A 21,780-nucleotide genomic window follows, 5' to 3' on the forward strand; every position below is an offset into this window, starting at 1 on the left:
CCTGGGGGCTAAGACCCCCTGTCTTTAAATCCTCGTGATGTCCCTGGCCCCAACACTGGAGTCAAACACCAGACAATGTTAGCCTTTAGCTTCAGCCTTTCTGTAGGCCAGCTTTGTCTGGATGCTCACACTGGTTTTTGTAAGAACTAACCTTTGACTCACAGCTCACTGTGCTGAAAAATGACATACCTTCTAAAATACAGCAGATTTAGTTTTCTTCCTTTTTTTAACCTTTATTTACCTTGGGGAAAGGCGGCTGAGCATGCTTGCTCTTTCCCAGCTATGCCCTGCTTAACATTCATGGTACAGTTGCACACGTTCACGCCTGGGAGCAGCCCAGTGCAGCCGCCGTCGTCGACTATTGACCGCTGAGTGGATCCGCTGGAGCCAAAGAGTTAAGTGTCTTACCCAAGGGCACATGGACTCAAGTGGTGACAAGCCCTCCAAGGCCCGACATGAACCTCACGTGTGCTTTTATGTGATGAAGCTCCTCATGATATAAATATACATAAATACTTGAGGGGAGGAAAGGGAACATTCCCGATCCCCCAAAAAGTTAGACTCTAATTATAAATTCTGGTGCAGGGTAGACTGGCTGTTCTTGATGTTCTTAACCCAAGACAACCTTGACATACTCTCAAGAAATGTCTGTTTATTCCTCTTTTCTTTCCCCCCCCCCCCCCCCCCCCCCCCCCCCTTTGCTCTTTGTATCTACCATGCTGGTACCGTCCCCTGAGGTTTTGAGCCAAGACAACAACTGCAATAATCATCTCTATGGTAACTCAATGAAAATTCTTTGCTGCATTCGAAACAGGGAGGACAACAGGCGAGAGCAGGAAGGGGAGGGGGAAGACAGGCTCCCAGCTTTTCTCTTCATTTTCAGCTGTTTTCCAGCCATCAGTTATTCATCCATGTTTTAAGTCCATCACTCACTCTCAAGAATCCCCAGATCGCATCAAAAATGGAATTGGGTGAATGCTATTTTTCCTGCCAATCCCGCTCTACAAATAAAAATGAAGTTCTGCTGTCAAGAATAATTTATTCCGCTAGCGCGTCTGACTTCTCAATGCAGGACTGACTGTGTTTATCAATAGCAGTTAGAGGGGAAAAATACACGTTCCCGTTTGAAATAGATGTGCCGTTATTTCTTAGGACAGTGCATTTGCCTCATAAATATCTCACGCTCGCCATCAATCAGCCAGCAAGTTGTAGTCAGTTTTACATTCTGGTCTGTTGTTGAGAAAAGGGGCTGTAAGTGGTTGTGCTGGAGTCACAGATGAATAATCTATATGTCCACTAAATTCTGCTCTCATCCAGCTGGGAAATGAATACCAAACCAGCAGTGCTCAGCGAGGTGTGGGACTCAGATGCCTGGCTCTTTACTTTTATCTTTTGGTGCAAATATTTGTCTCATGAATTTCCCTGCCAACTGTTCCCAGAGATATTATATCCCCAAGATAGAGCCCCGGTTCTCCTCGACATTTATTTAAATCTTTATTATCAGTTCAACCTCTCCTTAAAGCTCTTAGCTCAGGGAGTATTGCATTCATATGTCTGCTGTTGGAATTGGATTTCAGTGCTTTCTCCCGGTGTGTGGAATGTATTCGTCTGAGAGCGAGGCTGCCCGCGTTCGGCGCTGGTTCAACCTCAGAATGTATCACTCTGCTCAGATTAATTAGTGCTGCAGGTCTGACTTAAAGGTCGCGGCCTGGGGATCAGTCAATAGGGGCCGACGCAGCTTTGGGACATTTCTGGATAAATTAAATGAAAATGTAATGATGGAACGGAGTAGTGTGAAGCAGTGTGTGTGTGTGTGTGTGTGTGTGTGTGTGTGTGTGTGTGTGTGTGTGGTAAAGTGTCTGCAGTTAGATAGTGTCTGGAAAGGTGAGGTTTTCCTCTGTGTTATTATTTCAAACCTATGGAAGCCCATCACTGCCAGACAAAATAGGCTTATACAATTTGGACTTAAAAATCATATTCATAGACCATTTATTATACCTGCCCCATAAACAGCCATGGTCCAATTGTATCCTAGCAACCATAACTAGGCATGGCGGGTTTGTCATGCATTGGATTTCTCCAAATAAATGCTGTACATCATGCAAGAGCAATACTAATTTAAAGATAGTAAGCTGCAAACATTAGCGTTTCCGCTAGTGTGTCCTGCTAACTACTTTACTACCTCCTGTGCAGTATAACGCTAACAATGTAGAGTAAGTGGGAGTTTTTCCTTATCATACAGTCACACTAGTACTAGCTCTGCCCTGCAATCCAATAACAGGCTGCTCCTTTTGCCCCATGTCTTTTGCATGGATCATCAACTGATGAGGAGGCTGATATTTTGCCTGAGGCATGCAGCTTTAGCCTCAGTCTTTTACAAGGTTCAGTCAGTCGGAGAGAGTGTTTTCAAACGTTAATTAGCAAAACTCACCGACTGGAAATAGTAAGCCTCCTCCTCCTTTTTTTCTACCTCTGCATGAAATCAAGGACCTATTGTTTCAGAAATTATGAATTACATCTGCTACTGCTAATCTAAACTGCATCTGACAGAAAGGGCCGCATTCATGGTGATATATATATATATATATATATACACTGTCATGATTTTCTTTTCCGTAAACTGTTGCAAAAGCGAGGCATCTTAAACTCCATGTTTTTTTCAGATTCTGCTCTGCCCATCACCTGGCACTTATCATATGATAATGATGCCTGAGAAAATGGTGAGCTGCCGCCCCAAGTCCCAAAGTGGATTATTATCTCTACACCTCTTAACACTGACATCAATACATGACTCGCATTCCCAGAAGTGCATCCGTTTGCCTTGTTTTCTCACCGTTTCCTGAGAGACAACAAACAATTCCGCTCCTCTGTAACAACACCGCTGACCCGGCGTGACTCGCCCCGTGTTGAGTTTTTCCCTCCTGGAATGTTGCATCTACATCACCGGCGGGGGGAAAAGTGCGAGCATCGCTTCAGACGCCGCGTCCAATAGAAACAGACTAATTAGGATAGCTGGCTATCACTCACGCTGCGTTTTAATTTGATTCTCGCAGTGCGGAGGTTTCTGTCTCACTTTACAGTTTGCCCCCTGCCAATGCGTGGGAACAGAATCGAATGCTGACATCGGATAATAAAGATATCACTTCTCCTGCACCGGACACCCACGTCTGAATAATGGCATTCAAATTGTCCATACTGTGTCTTACACAACACTCAGCTGGAGACTAAAGCAATTTGGAGACAATCAGAAAGTCACTACAGAGCAGCACTCTGATTAGATAACTACTGCCATTATACAAGATTGGCGGAACAGCACTGGACTCTTACGGTTTGCTCACATTTGCTCTCGCCCTCCTATAATGTATAACAGCTAGCGACGTGCTAGCTTCCTCTTATTCCCACTGTGGAGTCAGATAACAAGACGAGTACACTCTTATCCTGAATTAGTTGAGTTTACTAGAACATTGCATGGAAACCTGTTGCCTTAAACCATCTTCGTTTTTCCACAAGCTAAAACTAAACAGGTTAAGTTGTATTAACACGTCACATTAGTCGTCTTTACTCAAAATCATTAGTTCACATAAATGATCTCATTGTTGTGTAAAATAACTATTTTAAGTTAAACATATGTAAACATATATAACACATTATAGATTATTAATCACTACTTAAAGCAATGTAATATAAGTTATGTCTTTTTCTTGTAATTTAATTAATTATACCATTTTGATTTTGAGATTATTGTATTAAATACATTGTTTCAACAAAAGTGTATGGAAGGGAAGAAATGAAACGATACATTAAAATGTTCCTATGACTTTTATTTTAAAAACATTGCAAGGGAACACTTCATATATAAACCTTGTCCACCATAAGATAAGTAAAAACAGGCATTAAAACGGCTTGGAGAAAAATTTTAACTTGTTTGGGAATACACAGCATTTAACAACACCTACTCTATCTATCTATCTATCTATCTATCTATCTATCTATCTATCTATCTATCTATCTATCTATCTATATGAACAACAAACACTGACATGCATTAAAACTAGATACACGTCTCTAAAACCTGAACTTGACTAGAGAGAAGGACAGATCCCAACACTGGACATGCGCACACCAGTTACTAGGCAGAATTTGGAATGAGCCCCTCCCCTCCCCTCCCTTAGAGAAACATAAGAAACAAAGTTATCTCTGCTTAACATGATCACTGATGATCAGATTTCAACTGATTACTGCAATCAACTAATTTGATTTAATAATGAGATCATCTTTTTACAAAACACGAAAGAATAATTAATGACCACTATAAAGTTTCATTAAAACCAAATCCGGGTTTACACTGTAGAAGAATGTTGTAAGAAAAGACCAAATTGTCTTCTGCTGAATAAATTACAGCCTGCCCCGGTGGTGACAAGCCGCCTCGCATACTACACCAGAACAGCACAAACCATTAGCTCAGAGTGTGAAATGGGATGATGAAGACATATTTTTGTGTTGTGGGACTCTGAAAAAATGACAGTTTAGGAGAGCAGAGGACAAAAACAGGGATGTAGGGGAGAGGTTTTGGTGTGTGGGTGTGCGAGCAACGAGCATGAATTGTGAATGAGCAACTGTCTGAGCTGAAGAGACAAATCCGGCTCGCTGCAACCGAGAAGGATGCTCGGGGTTTTGATATTCGAAGACATCTCGTCGTCGTGTTCACATTAAAGGATGCAAACTTCTCTGCATGATTACAGTTTGCACATTAAGGTTTTTCAATCATGAATTATTGAATGTTGTTATGAGCACATCTTGGAAAGATACCGGAGCACTTGAAACCCCGTGATATATATTTGTATTCCTTTTTTTAGGTTTACAGGTCTTTATGAGGCTAATTAGCCGAACTAATTTAGCAGATTACCTATTTTCAGCAGCCGCCCGGGGGAAATGAAAACTGATGCAGGAGAACTGCTGAGTGTAGTGCTGAGGTGTCACTTCATACATCTTATCATCTTATCATCCCGTTAATTAACCATTAAATGGGTTATTTTTGCTGTTCTCGTTGCTGTGCACTGTTATTTTTCAGAAATTCAGAAATGTAATCTCTTTATTTCCAGTTCTAGTACAATAAAAAAAGTTCTTATTACTTTGTGCGCATGCAATAGATAGTACAACTGAAGTCACGAAGCGGTGCAGTACAATGCAGTGTGTCTCTGCAAGCTACTCTCAGTGTAAAAACAACTGGAGCGATGACCTTTAACTTGGGTAAACCTGATTGAATACAGCAGCAGATTCTGACTGCATAGTGTCAAATCATTGTTGACACAGTTGAGCCCTTCCAGCGCGCACTCTGATAAGAATAAACCGGTGTCCTCGAGAGCTGTGGTTGAGTTGAAAGAGCTCCGTTCGGTCTGAGATGTTGACGTCACGACATGTTAGCTTGGTGGGTGTGTGTGTGTGTGTGTGGAAAGGTTCCTAATGCGCCGTTGTGACTCACGGCCATTCGGCCGGGGGAAGGAAATCCTAAACATTTTGCTGAACTCCTTTTAATTAGTGTAAGAACTCACTGTTCTTACAGGGATACTCCAGCGATTTGGTAATACCCTTCCATAAAGTTGGGGGGAACTCATAAGAGACGGATTTTAATAAAGAATAGTCAAAATCAAAGCCTGAGTTTTAGTCCTAGGGGTGAAGCTCATAAAAAAAAAAAAAGCTGAATCGTACACTTCCCAAAAATGTAACTCGCCCCTGCAAATTTCACGTTTTCGGCCAGCTTCCTGCCAAAGACGACCCTGATGGCGTTGAACCCTGCGGATATTATACAACCGTTTTCAGAGGGAGCTCATCCTCGTGTGCCAAATCTGCAGAGTGACCCGGAGTAAAAAACACCGTCATACACCTCCTGCCCCTGTTTCCACCTCAGTCTATTTAAGTGCTTGTTAATGTTGTGGTGGATGTTGAACATGAAAAGTGTGTTTTGATGGGGTGTCGACTGTGGGGGGCAGCAATACTCCTCATAGCAACACGGCTCGCCGGACACACACCGCGGAGCACTGCAGAGGAACCGGTGAGATCACGGCGAGTGTTCAGATTTCATGGGAACCAAGATAGAAGTCAATGAATTTGAAAAGACAGTGTCGTATGTGTTTGGGTTGAAACGTGATCAACAGAATTCAAACAAAGACGATGACCGAAGAGAGAGGAGACTCAGTCAATCAATCTATTAGTGTCAGTAATAAAGCAAATAACCTCTCTAACCTCACCCGGAGTGACGGGTGAACTTAATTACTCCAATGATGATAGGATTGGCCAATCACAGCACTGAAATAAAGGATCAGTTTTAATACCTTCGTCGTACCGAATAACGGTAAGTGCTGCATGTTAGAAAACGCCAATTTGACTCATTTGGACACCTGATACCTGCCACATGCTGAACCGTTTTACTGGAACACTCAGCAACCACAGCAACTCCTGCATGTAGGATGTACATGTGCACCTGCCCTGTCGCAGGAAGTAATCAGGCTAACAGCCGGCGTAGATCTTAAAAAGCGACTCGGCGTGTACGTCATATTGATCACATTCCCGTTCCGTTATCCAGCCCGAAGCAGCGTCTACGTGGCCTCTTTTCACAAGAATGTGTGTCGTATAATGTGGAGCTCATACTAATCATTTTGGCTGCAGTCACGCTACATTATGTAAAGTAGCTCAACTTGGCACATTATTCATGATTACGGCGGGGTTATTTAAGGGCGAGTTGGCCGTGAAGTTTTAAAACGACGCTGTGATACAGTCTGATGATCAAGCATGCATTTCTACTCTCTTTCTGTGTTGCAGCTGGTAGAGCGTGCCCCTCCTCCCCCCTCTCGCAAATATACATAAACTTAGTTTCTTTGCCCTTTGGCTGGTACAGCTGGAGAAGTTCTTACTCTTAAATGATTTAGCACGTTTTTTTTTTCCTTCGGATCAATGATCCCCTCAGCTTTGGAGAGATGACGCCTATTGGTATTGATGTTTCTCAAAGCAACACTCGCCGAGTAAAAATATCTGCATTCATTGAGCTGCTCTGCTCAATCGCTCCGCTTTGGCTGCAGCTCTACAAGATAGCTGGCACCCAGAGGGAGATACAGACTCCGTGAGGCGTCTTGCTGACTGCTCGAGTGCCTTTATCTGCGTGTTTCCTAATGCTATGGTGCTCGCACAGACTTTTATGTTAAAAAAAGAGAGAGAGAGAGGGAGAGATAATGTTCAAAGTGATAGTTTGTCCCTCATGACTTAATTAGTGATAATTACGCCACAGAAGTGGATGTTTTCAAACTCGTCCTGACTCTTCGGTTATTCTTTAAAAAAAATAAAAATAAAAATATATTCCAATTCTGTAAAACCGCTTTGTATTTGCATCTTGGCATCTTTTTCACTCTGCCATTAGTCTTTCAGTCATGGACTGTGGTTCTCGTCTGCCAATGAGTCCACACATGAACATGATGCAATCATCCTCCGGGTGTTTTTTTTATTTTTTATTTTTTGTCTGATGCCATTTGAAAAAGAAATAACATCCAAAGTGTCGTCATCATTCTGGACTTTGAGTTTCAGGGAACGATCAGCGATTCACCTGACGCGCTCCCTCAGATTAGACGACCTCTAGACATCTACTGTATATCCTCAGATGTCGTTTGACAAGTAATCAATGGGTCCTTGTGAGGACAAAAAACAACCCCCGGCAGATCATTATAATGTATACATATTTTCACTTGTTTAATAGCTTGGCTTGTTCCAAGGTGCCTGCCAAAAAGGGGTGATGCCATCTGTTTTAAATTAGCACTGGCCGGGAAGGAAGCGCTTGACAGTGTTGTTTAAATCAATCGGACGGGAGATGGAAGGGATCTCATTATGGTTATGCTGATCCTGGGAATCAATCACGATGCTGCAGATGTATCACACACACACACAAAAAAATTAAGCCTCCATTTTGGCCCTGCCATCATCGTCATCTGTCGGCTTTCCAACACGAGCTTAAAAACAAGTCCAGAATCGCTCTATTTAAGTGTAAAAGTAACTGAAACGGCCTCCATGTTCCTGGAAAAGCAACGCCTGTCATTTAACATTTTAAATATGTTCCTTTTGTGTGCATGTGTGTGTGTGTGTGTGTGTGTGTGTGTGTTCGTTCGTGCATCCCTGACTGCGTTACTAAAAGGAAGGAAAAACAACTTAATTCCTTTGCAACCCACAGCACAGTCCGTCCACATACAGTGAAATATCCGAAACAACTCACCAAACAAGGTAAATCCGAAGCAATAACAGCAAAAAAATAATAATAATAAAAAAAAAAAAAATAGAGGCTGCGGAGCTGAATTACTGCAACATTCACAAAAACAATTTAATAATCTGGAATGAGATGCTTTTCTTCCATACATTTTGTAGGTACAATCAACCGCAACATATTTGTGGAGAGACTCATCATTTGTATGAATCATCATTCTTCTCTATGGTGGGAACGTGTGTTTGTTAGTGCAGCTGTAACTACTTTACATTTACATTTACACGTGGTCAGATGGCACGAGACCACAAAGTCGCTCTAAAGTAACCTGATTTTCGTTTGATGGAATTGACATGCGACCCACGCAGCCTTCCCTACCAGAATTAAGGTTGTGCTCATCGTGGTGCCTCCACCGCCTCACTTGAGTGACAAGCTAAAGCACTGTAATGCAGTTGCATTTGACAAAGTCAGCAAAAAGCCTCTCTCCACCATCTTTCTCTCTGTGGTGTTGAATTCAAAATACTTCCACACCTTCCTGTTCAGCTCGCTATACCGCGCTAACAATAGCCTTTAAGTGGCTTACGCTGACTGTTGTGCTTGTATGTTGAGAAGTTTGAATTTTAATTCATGAAACCAGAACGAACATCTAATTTTGGGGAAAAGGTTGGAATTTGATTCTTATATGACGGACTTTTTAACTCTTAAGGCAATAGCTTGACATTTCGGGGTGACAGCCATTAGCTCTTCCCTTCAGTGTCTCCTGGTATTAGAACTTTTGGAGTGCTCTCAAAAGCCTGACATTCAGCACGACCACGACCCGCCCCTTTCCGGATGCTCTTGAGGGACTGCACTCTCTCTGCACTTAGGGGTCACTCAGAAACTTCCTCCTGACCAGCAGGTCTTCCACTCCACCCTGCTCTCTATACACAACTGGAAAGAATGCACACAAACCCAATACACAGAATTTGGGGATCTTTATTCTGAACAACCCTCCCTTACAGCCACTAAAACACACACACACACACACACACCAACAGAGTACTAGATGCGTGCGCTGACACACACTTACTCAGCTACACAAGGGCTTTGGATAAAAACTAATAAAAAGCCTGCCAGAAGAGAAATGTTTTGAGCCCACTCTTTAAATTGATAAGATTAGGGGCACATCTAGGGGTCATCTGGCAGGCTCTTCCACGGTTTCGCCGGGCGGAGTTGCTGAAAACAGCTTCGCCACATTTTGATCCCGTTCTTAGAATCAGGAAAATGCCCCCTATGAGATGATGCAGGGAGGACGGCGGCTGATAAACAGTGAGAAGCGAGCGAGAGAGGTTTTCGTGGCGGCGGGTCAATCGCTACTTTATAAACCAGAAGTGCAATTTTAAAGTAAATTCAGGAGGCTTAAAGGGAGCCAACGTAAAGGTCTAAGCGCAGTGAGTGATGCGCTCAGCTTTTTCAAGGTTGCAGTCTGTGCAGCAGCGCCACAGTCTATGAGGGGCGGGGGGACCAGAAGGGACAGCATTCCACTAATCTAATATGCTGGACACAGATGCATGTGCAAATTGAAATTAAATAAAATGAGCATACTGCAGCAGAAGGTTTTCTGGACTCCATGCCATCATTGCAGTCAATCAGCGTTTTCACTGCACTAACATTATTGTTCTGACATCACACACCAGAGGGGGCTTTCATACTCGGAGAGCCCCGCAACAATTCCTCGGGAGCACGTCGTCTTCTGATAGACTAACCGTATCAGACTGTGGCATCCTCGGGGGATAGGTAAACTTCGCCGGCTAGGATATGTGATTTACACACCTGATGATTTACAATGACAGGTGTTCTGTGGTCAATTCCTCGCCGCACACTCTCCGGAAAAATACTTCAGAAGTTCCTCTCACGCTCCATTGGCTCAACAGCCCTCGATTGAAGTTGAGGGGTGAAAGGCCACACCTCTCTGTCGAGGGCCTTGAGATATTTCTACGCTCTGTGAGAGCGATGGAGCACTCGAGAAGCCTGATTTATATAAAGGTAGCGTCTGTGTAATTAAGTAAATGGCCAAAGGAAGCAGTGTGAAGCAAATCACCACCTGACTCTGCAGTTCCCTTCATCTCTACGGAGCTTTTCTGTTTCGGTTCAGTCTCCGGCCTCGTCTCCTGGCAGCTGTTTTCAGTGAAAAAGCACCGAAGATCACACCTGCCCGACTCCGAGCTGAAGGCAACGATTGGCCGGTAAACACAGTGAAGCGTTAGACGTCTAAAAAAGCCAGACATTAGATCTAACAGGAGACTTCTGGACTACATTTGAGGGGTCACCAATCTAAATAAATGTCAGTGGTGTGTAAATACAGATGCCACTTGACGGGATTGTTGGCACACACTCTCTATTAGGCTCATTGGAGATGAACCATCACCTGCAAGATAGACCAGATCAGGATCTGTCATTATTCTCTGTCCTTCTTTATAGGTCTGCCTTGTACAACATGTTGTTATTGCTGGTTTTTGATGTATGATTATTATTATCCAACCACACAAGATAGTTTTGTTAGAAGATGAAAATCTTTACTACCCAACATGGGACTAGTAGCCTATAGTTTTCTACAAAATGTGGCATTTGCTGCGTTCAACAATACGTTGTAAGCACAGCCGCAGTATAAACTCTATGTATGAAGAAAAAAGTATGCAATTATGAATGCATTGCTTTTGGATATGGAGCAGTGAAATCTTCTCTTTTGGCCGTCCTTGCCTGTGCTTCCTGGGTGGGCGGAGCCTCAGAGACAATAAAGGCAGCCAGAACAAAGAAGCTGGCTGGTCTCATGTGGAAGCCTTATTACGCAAATAGTTTATCTATGTTTATGAAACATAAGTTTTCTTTGCTTAAAAATGCGTTTATAGCAGCTTTGGGTTATGATTTATTTGCTGAACTAAGTTCAGCAGTGGTAAAGTTATTTATTCATTCCTAGGATTATGTACTGATTATTTGATGTTAGGCTACATTGGTTTGGTTGAATTAATAGTTATTGGAATTATGATACCTATCCCTTGTAACCATTTCAGCTATGTAATATTACCAGATGGGACCGGAGCTTTTTTCTCATCATTCTACGAGTTGGTAATATCCATGACTATCCTAAAGCCTAATTGATATTCCTTCTAACCAAACAGTCTTCAGTTCACTAACATTTCTATGAATCTTCTAAATGAAAAGTTCTTTCATTAGCTGAATGCAATCATCCCGTTCAACAACTTAGTAAAACTCACTGCGTGAACGTACAAAGTGACGAAATCTCTCTTGTCTAACGACCTTGTATGACGACCTCGCTGACAACACAAAAATGACATTTGTGAGTTGACACTGATTCCCTTTAAATCATTAAAATGTTCACTCTAGTGTTCTTGCATTCGATTTGGTTAATATATTCCAAGTTGTTCTCAGCATTTATTCTCCATTAACCCCCTCTCCACGCCTGCCATGTTTGTTCCCTAATGACTTTTCTCTCGCTCATTTTTCTGATGTAATATTGGCGGTTTGTTGTCTTCATCAATCAATTCAAACACACTGGCATCAGAAAGACCTTTGAGGATGTGAAGTGCTGTTCCTAATCTTGATTTGATTAGACTTTGCAAACTAAACTGCTGATTTATTCACAATTAGGAGATTATATATCGTTGGAGCCTACAATGTTGGTTCTTCTACATCTTCTCTCATCCTGATGCTGTTTTGTTGAAGCTGAACGTGGTTGGGCCAAAATCAGGTAAACGGTCTGTGTCCTCTCCGAGGTGTTTTTGGGAAAACTAGTGCTACACAATATTGCTTGCTACACACAACTGCTTTCTGTGGCCCTCACCTGAAATGATACATTACACTTAAAGAAGGCTGATATTGTCAACAGAGCTCATGAAAAGACCCAAAATAGCAATGTGTCTCCCAGGACTTTCTGTCCATTAAATACTGATAACCATTCCAGTAACAACTTTCACATTCTTACTCCCCAATCATCAAATGCCATTGCTTCAATGACACTCCGGGTAAACCTCCGGTGCAAAGTGTCTCTCCACAATATCTTCACAGGACGTTTGGATTTAGACAACGAGGGAATGGGTTCAGAACGAGGCGTTCCACTCACGTGACTGACGTGATTAAAATGTCACTGTCTTTACTGTTTTAGATTCACGTGGGAAACAAACAGCGTCTGGACAATCCTGTGTCATCTCGTTCTCCATACGTAATGATGCGGTGGGTTTATGATGCAGATAACTGAAAACGTGGTGCACCAGTATTTAACAGTTAGGGAGTGAGACTGGGTTGAAAAAAAAACACAGGTCATAAATATGCAATTTCATTATTTCCTTTTAAAAAGGGAAAAGTAATTTCCTAAAAGAGCTGGGCACTTCCATGTTTAGAAACAGGAGGAAATGGTGCATTTGTTTTATTTTTAGCTGTGAATTAAGACATTTGGTGCTCAGGACGATATAAAAAAAGCGCCCAGGTCTGTCGTAATGAAGCAATCCAGTGCAATAACTTCTATGTGTTTTAATACTTTTGGAGGTTTATGAGACAGAGGATTAAGTTAATACTTGTTAGTTTATCAATTCAATGTTAGTTTTGATCTTTTGGGGATTTGTCGACAACAGAACGGTCGTATATTGGTGGACTTATCCTTTAAGGACATAAAGTCTTAAACTGGAGACTATTTACCTGCTGCATCTTTCATTTAAGTCTCATTTAATAGGCGTTGGGAGAGCACACTTAGTTCATTAAGTGATTTACTCCAGAGTTCCCCTCACGTTTCACTGTAACTAATAACTTGTTTTGACACATTTAACAACAGTACCGCTGAGTTGACTAATCGCATCAAATAAATTGCTGGGGCGTCAGCTAGCCATTTGGCTTGTAAGTTAATTTGATTTTAATTATAATTATTTGCTTCTGAGGACTTAAATATTCCAGCATAGGTGGAGCAGCGGCCCCCACTGACGAGCACATTCATCTTAGTTCTCGCCTATTTGCCGAAAGAGATGAACAACATTTTAAGAAATGAAAGCGGCCATTTATCTGCTGCGCTAGTGGGTGGACAGCTGATATAAGGATTATCAGCATGACACGTTGTCACAGTGAAATCAGTGAAGAGTGGTGGGATTGTGTTAACACTTTGCAAAGGAGTGAAAATAATGAATCATAAATGCATAGAGCCGGCGTGGCAAATGTGCTGGTGTGATAAAGTCACATGGAGCAAATGTAGCTTTAGATAATTAACAATTTGTAGAACTGTAGGATTATGAGCATGGTACTTTCACAATAGAGAGAAAACTACTACTCATGCCTCTACTACCCCGATGTACCTCTGGCTGGCAGAGTCTTACTTTTCATTGAAACTCCTGTTTGCTGGTCAAATAGAAGCAATGATCATTCATTTTGTTGCAGTTGCCAAACCATTGCAGCACTGAACACTGTGAGACTTGACTGGAGTCATTTAGTTTCAAGATGGCAGGCACAGAAAGAGAGTTCTCTACTGCGTGTGTGTGTGTGTGTGTGTGTGTGTGTGTGTGTGTGTGTGTGTGCACATTAAAAGGTTTTCACATCAAGTAGAAACTATGCCGTGGAAATAAAATCTGAGTGTGTGTGATGCCTGATAAGTGCCGTACTGCACTGTACATTTAAAAGATTAGAAATACTTTTATGTAGAAGTTGTCGTGTAAACTTTTGGTACTTTATGTGAGTAAATCACACCGTTTTTTTACGGTCTGCATGCAATTAATGCTGCTCTTCATGATTAAATAACATTAATGGAATAAATATCCATCAAGGCAAGCAGAGAATACTTTAAACATCACTAAGAAATTCAGAGATGCAGTGTATGATTCATGCTGGCCAGGCTGGAGCGTTTGATGTGGTCCATTACAGTGAATGAATCACAATAAGAGGCTAACAGAAACCCTAAATTCACATAGCAAGCCATCGGATTGTGCCACGACGCATTCATTAAAACATTCACACGTCTTGAATAAAGTGACATTTTGCTCAATTATAAGGATATCCATGCATTGAAATGAATTCAATGGATATTTGCATCAGGAATAGGAATCACATAGAATGAGGGGTATTAGCTTAAATCCGAGAAACTCCCATCGGCTACCTCCAGAAAGTCTGCGTGCTCGGAAGACATAAACCCTTTTTACAGTCAAAGCTCACGTGTGAAAAGCTGGTGCATCAGAGAAGACACATATATCCATGAAGAAATGTATGCATCCATGTATAGAAACGAGAATAGAGTAACCTGTTACTCTCTCCTGTGTAAATAATCTGTTCCATATTAATGAGAGTCGATTCAAGCCTGCGACGCTTCCTGCAAGCTGCTCGTCACCTCAGCAATTAATTTGATTCCATTTGTGTTGAAGTGTTTGGGCAGGAGACTGGAGACACAACAGTAGGGAGCCACCACGTCTTCCGACAACGGGAGCTTTTGAAGTTTGTCGGAGGAGTTTTAAAATAATTATGAAAGGAAAGGAAAGGAAGAAAGGAATAAAAACATGAAGAACACGTCGCTACATCTAAACGACAACCAAGGGTGAACAAAATACGCCCGTCTTCTGGAGAGAGATCCGTCCCTTTTTAAAGGATATTTTATTGATACGATGACACACGATCAAGTAAAATCTCTGTGGTTGTATCGGAATCTTAAATACGATAAACGCTGGATCTTCCTGTTTTTTGCGCTCTTTCAGACAAATGATGGTTCTCTCTACATTGTACAGTGCGCTGCTTTAAAAGACTAGTAACGTTCTGTAGCTTGACATTTTTTCATGCAAAACAAAAGTGAGATCACTGAAAAGCACCTGCTGTGATGACAGCACTGGGATTGGTAGTTAGTCACTCACGTTATTGTTATGCGCACTCGATTCTGGTTATGAGTAGTTAGTGATTGTGATGTCATAATCTGAAATACACTGTTACAGCATTAAAGCCGGGTAGGAGATAAACCAGTGGAGGTCAGAAAAAACAAGATATTCAGGGGGTATTAAAGGTGCCCTGTTGAGTTTTTGACAACTAGTCTCACGTTATTCCACTGATCAACACAATTACACTGGGATACATGAAATGTTTATGTTTACAGCTGTGAAATAAAAGAAAATGGATGTTGAGTTCTGCAATATAATCGCCATGTTGCATTCAAGGACAAGTAAACGATGGTGGTGAAAACGGATACATGACAAGAGGAAATATAAAAATTCACCAAGAAAGGCAGTTTTAAGTTACTCTTGAAGTCAAGATGTTTATAAATGCACTTTTAATCATTTGATCCTTTCAAAATGAGTTGGTATCTCATTAATGCACCATGTTGTTTGTCGGGATGTTTGTGTTTCTGAACAGAATATAAAACCAATTCAAAAGGTAAAACAAGATAGTTTAATGCCATAAATTGTTGAGAAATACTGTAAATGCACTCACGTGTCACTGCAAATCAACGGGTTAAACAGAAATGTCAATCATGCAATTTCTCTTATTATAATCACCATCTTATAATTATCATTTTTTTTACAGATTTAGTAATCAGGGTTTTGCCGCACATTAATAGTCTATATGTAATCACAGAGATTCAAACTTCCAATATTGCAGCAGATAAATTAAATTGTAAAATAAATACCCCTAATGGACAGATTTATACATTTTAAGAAACCGCAGACATATTAAACAAGTGTCTGGAGCTTAATTACAACTTTATCCATTAATAATTTTAATCTGTATCTATTTGCCTTATTTAAAATGATGCCCTTTTCTGACGATTATAATTAGTACATATTTAAGCGTAGCACATAAATGTGGATTAAGCATAATGAAACACAAGTGAATTAAAATTACTAACCAAACGTTTCATTTAATTATGTCTTATTATAACTAATTATGAGACGGATCATTTTCCAGAAAAAAAAAAAGGATCAAGGACTTGAGAAAGTGGTTTCAAAAAGTGGTCCAAGCCATCCTATTTTGCTACATTTAGGTAAAGCAAACAAACAATAACATCCTGAAAGCTGCTCTAAGGAGGAATCAAGGCAAGCTAATTGAGAAAAGCAATTTATTTAGCCGATTTAAAGTTTCATCGTGAATTTAATTACCACTCAGTGAATCATTTCCTTGAGTTTTTCTCATTTCACACAACCAGGGACATAATTCTCAAACACAGCGTCATAGGTTTTTTGTTTTTTTCCCTGTCCCTAACAAAGCTCATTATCCACTCCCCCCCCCCCTTCCTTCTCCTCCATCCTCTGGCTTGCTTTACTTTTCTGCTCCACAGCTCATCTCCTTCACTGCAGCCAATTTAAAAGCAGCTTAATCCTGGAGAGAATACTGTTGCTGCTTCCAGTCGCACTCCTGTGATTGATGTCTGGCCAGATCTAATCTAATGTGCGATGTTTGCGTGATTGACACCACACAGGTGTGCTACTGCAAATGCTGTGGATGCACAATGCACATGGGGAGTTTACATTGTGCCGACCGCCTGCTTGGAGCCGTGAGCCTCTTGTGAGGGCTGCAAAATGCAAAGTGTTTCCTGATTGCTCTTGAAATACTTGGGACAGCCTTGATTGACCAAAGAACTGGAACTGTGACATGGTGTATGAAGAAATTGCGAGAAAACAAGCTTCTCTTGGAAAAAAAATAAGTATAAGGCATTAAAAGTGGGACATGCAGCCTGAGGGTATAATTTCATAAAGCTTAAAGTTAACCTACTGGGATTTGAAACACAGATGTCGCAAACAACAAACCACATAAAAGTCACTGAAAGTAAACCAAAAGATGCAGCTTTCCGTTCATATTAGAAGCAAAGACTCGAGGATCATTTCTTATTATACAATACAGAGTTGCACAATGAAGTTGTAGCCCATTTGCTACACAAGAAAAACATGACAAAACAAAAACAGTCTTGCATTCCTGTATTGCATTTGGAAGATTTTGCATCAGTAAACAGCAGGCAGAAATCACAGTCTGCGTCCTCTCGTCCCACCGGAGTCCTGCGTTCTGACCTGCAGTCGACCCGGCGAGTGCTGCTTGATCCGTGCATTTCAAATTCATGTCTCGTGCAACAACTCTTATTTTTGTTTCTCCAACAGCTAATTACCCATGGGTCCTCTCAATAATAAGCAGGCATGCATTCAAGATGCGATGGAATTGCATTGCTAGGCAACAGCCTGGGTCCATGTGTACTTCCTGTCAGCTGACGTCAATCACATAACAAATAAGCTGGGGGCACATGTGGAAGTTCACAACTGTGAAATTAAAAATAGATGTTCTGCAATACAATCACCATGTGGCTTTGAAGGATGAACCGTTGATCATCTTGTCTATACAAATATTTCCTGTTTGTCAGATACTTGATGTGGATTCCTGTTTTTGCCTGTCCAACATCATTGTTATAAATCTTATAAGGTGTGACTTTGATTACCAACTCCATGTCTGTGTCTTGCTGTTAGCCAGTTGTTAAGGGAAGACTCTCTGCTCTCAGGTCTGTCAGTCTGGGCACTCTTTTCATCAGCGCCTCCTCCTTCCTGGCCTACTTTCTGCAGATGCACCCGGTTGAAGGGCCCGTTCAACCTCACCGCACGCTTGCACAAGGTATTAGTGGCGGGTTGAGGGTCATTGCAACCAAAACTATCTGTCATCGGGCTCTCAGAGTCAAAGTCCTTCAAACTGACACACAGGTGTGCGGGTCCCGTCTGCAACGCTAAGTAAGTCGGCCCCTTTCACATTCAGTGCACCGTGTGTGCATTTAAAGTCGCACTTGTCAGGACGAGCTCTTCTTCTGTCTCTCGACTCCCTCTCCTTCCCCCGGCTCATGACCGGCCGGCCAACATGGTCAAACTGCTCAAGCGTTTAAGGAAGGGGGCCTGGAGAGGGTCTGGGGTTCTGGCCCCGGAGGGCTCAGACTGCTGCCTGACTTGTTGGGCTCGTAATAAATAACAATGTAAGACAAATGAATGAATAGAACATGCTAGTTATTACCTAAAATAATCCATTATCAGTGTCTTCTCTATGCACCCATATTACATAACACGCTCACCAAATCTTGCATGTCTAACTTTATGGTTTGGTGCAGAAGTACTTACTATACTTCCTTCCTTCTTCCTTTTTATTCAGAAAGAGGATGTGTGTGTGTGTGTGTGTGTGTGTGTGTGTGTGTGTGTGTGTGTGTGTCTACCATGGCGGAGAAAATGTACTTCCAGCCTGCCTGAGCAACAACAGAACAGAGAGAGGCTGCAGTGAAAACACGTGGCTGCACTGATAACAGCCTAAAGGTGCTGGTGGGGTTCACAAGAACCTTAGCAGGCATGAGAGGATTTTATTGGACTAGAAGTCAAAACTCTTTCGGGGGGCTATTTATATATATATATATTCTGATTCTTCCTTCCCCTATTTCTACTGTAAACATACTTTTTCTTGATTTTGTTGTTTGCCTCTCAAAAATAGCTTTCATAACTCGATCAAACCCCCCTCCTTCCTTCTCCCCCCAAAAATCTTCATAACAGTTGGCAAACATACTGTATAATCTTTGGAGTTACGTATTCAACTCTCCAACAGATGTCTTCTTTAACAAGTTACAGATTGAACATTTAAAGCTTTTATGCAAAACGTCCAATAGCAAGGTACTAGTTCTTCCCTCTCTTCCCCTAAAGCTGGTGAGGCATCAGTACATTATCACTCATCTGGATGCGTTGCATCAAAACAACGTCTAGCCCCATGGCTTAGCGAACCAGCATCTGTAAAGACCAAAACAGATGTTGAGGAAAGGTAAGGAACGTATGGAATGAATCACTTTTTTTTTAATTCCAGTATTATCTCATGTTGGACATTCAGAACATTTAGAATTTGGCTTTAAAGTTAATCAAAAGGCTATAAGTTCAGGTTTTCACGTTAAATTAGAACATACACAACAATGATATATAGCGGTTCATCTTTAATTATGCAACATGTGTTTGGAAGGTCATCCGATCTGTTTTTAGCCAGGAGTTGTATGTGAATAAACATGACGTAATGGGATCTCGGTGCATGTTTACGGTCTCGGTGCATGTTTACTTAAGGTTGGCTCGACTTGGACGGAAACATTCTTTGTCATCTGCGTTCTCCGCCGCTGCATTACCAATGTAAATCCTGTTAAGCGAATGAGCGTACATACCCCCAAATGATGATTTAATCCTACACTAAGTGTTCCTGGATGATGCTGTGAGGCCCAGTTTGAATGTTAAATGAAGTCTCAATGTTATCTTAAATCAGGCTCCATGCCAGGCGTCTAGCGGCTGGACAGTTTTCCCACACACTCACCAGAAAAAAAGTGTGTTTGGGCAGATGCTCCGAGTGTGTACATGAATAATACACAGCATTTCTAATGACTGGCGCGCTCCTGGCTGGAGAGCCGTTTGTGCTGCAGTGGGTGGTCTAATGTCAGCCCTGACAGAAGAAGCTGAATTCCTGCACCGTAAAAGCTTTGCAATATTGTCTGACTGCAAGAAAAAAAAAAATCAGAGGCTGCGGGTTTGAAGTATTCACACTTGTAGGAGAATAGCTACCTCACACTGCATTGGTGAAGTGTGGAATAATATATATAATACAGACTGACCTTTCCTAAACCTGCAATAAGCAATGTTTGGTTTAGCCACCTGGTGGCAGCAGAAACAAGTTGTGAACATACTGTAGCTGACACATCATTGCGCTTGTTTACATCCTACGGAGCAGCATTATCATTCATTGAATCGTATTTCTCTCCACCACATGACTGTCAAGAATGGAAGTAATATTCACTCTTGTAACTCTGATTTTGGTCTCCACCAACTCGTGAATTGGATATCTAGCGCTTCAGCTGCTAAATGCTCCACTTTGTTCACCAGCTATAGTCTCTTAGTGGTGCATGGTGCTGAGCTAGTAATGTTCAGTGGGTGTAGAGCTTAAAACATCTGCCTGCTGTGGCCAAAAATGACGCTATGAGAGCAGTAAGAGTGAACCAAAGTTGCGAAACCAAGGCTGCCAACTGTCATGTGTTGATGATGGGACGAAAAGAGGACACGGACAGACAAGACAGCAGCAGAGCACAACAGCAGCCCCATAAAGCACTACAGTCCAGCCAGTCGCCGCTTGGATTTTGCTGCGTATCCATTTGTGTTGTTACAGCACAATTACTTGGAGCAGTCCCAAAGGATGAAGAAATACTTGCCTTACAGAAATAGTTTCTCACAAAAAAAGTCCTAATTTGATCAAAAAGTGTTTCCATTAATATAATTACATTACTATGCAAAGAAAGTCAGCTCAAAGTATATTAACATAGTCTTAAACTCAATTAAATAAATATATATTTGCCTTCAGAAGTCTACTAAAAGTTTCCATGTAATGGTCGATGGCCCAGGCTATGACCATATCAAATCTGAAGTAACTTCACTATCTCACTCAATGAATTGAAAAGTTTCAGCCCCTGCTATACAATGGGCTGAAACTTGCAATAAAGCTCCATAAAGCCGAAGGGAGCTGCAGATTCTGGCGATTATGATCATCTGCAGGTTCATCACTATGAGTGACCCCTTTCGCATTGTCAGCACATTCTCATTTGATACAGTGTAATTTAAAAAATATTGATTAAAGCCACTTTAAATAATCATACCATCATGGATATATCACCCCCCACAGCTCGTTAAATATGCATGAATACACTCCTTTCACACACTTTTAAGTATGAAGCACTTTGTTGTTTTGTTTAATGTATTTTTATTTAGAACCAAAAAAAACTTTTAAGAGAAAACTAAGGCATCATTTAAATGCAATGTCGTTCTGAAGACAATATTAGTAGCAAAAACTATTAATATTGATGAGAGCGGTAGAGAATGCTACAACATCAACATTAATATCTTTCAATATCTGGCTTCTGACTTTGATGAGCTCTCACAAACAAACAGAATAACAAGCATCATAGGATTGTGGTTTGTCTTTCATTTCCTTATAATGTCGTTTTTTTATTGCATGTCTGAAAGCAGCTAAGTCTGGTGCACTTTGGACTGAGAGGACCGGTCAGAAAAAACGGCTTTATTGTTTCTAACGGATACAACCAACTACAACCGCAGAATCAAAATACAATAACTGAGTGCTATGTTGCTTGCAAGTTGGTGTGGTTGAACAACACTGCATTCATCTGCTTTCTGTTTAATTAAAAGACATCTGCATTGTGGTGGCAGAATTAATTACATTATGCTACTCCCAATGATTGCTGCGCTTTATGAATGAACGCCCAGAGGACTCGTGTCTCGTGGTGATTCATTCCACATGGTTAAAACAAAGGTGAGTGGAGCGGTGCATGAGACTCAGGTGTTCTTCATTCAACGTTATTATGAGCGAGGCAGCTTTCGAAGCAGCCATTTCTTCATCTCCCCCCCTTGCTTTAAATGAGTGCATTGCGTCACTATAATGTGGGTGTTCAACTACATTATCTACAACACTTGAGTGTTTTCTAAAGTGCCCTGGGACCGATGTGAAGAGTATTTAACAGCTGTGGTCCATCATAGACACATATTTAC

The sequence above is a fragment of the Eutrigla gurnardus genome (assembly GCF_963514095.1).
Source record: "Eutrigla gurnardus genome assembly, chromosome: 3".
Taxonomy (NCBI): domain Eukaryota; kingdom Metazoa; phylum Chordata; class Actinopteri; order Perciformes; family Triglidae; genus Eutrigla; species Eutrigla gurnardus.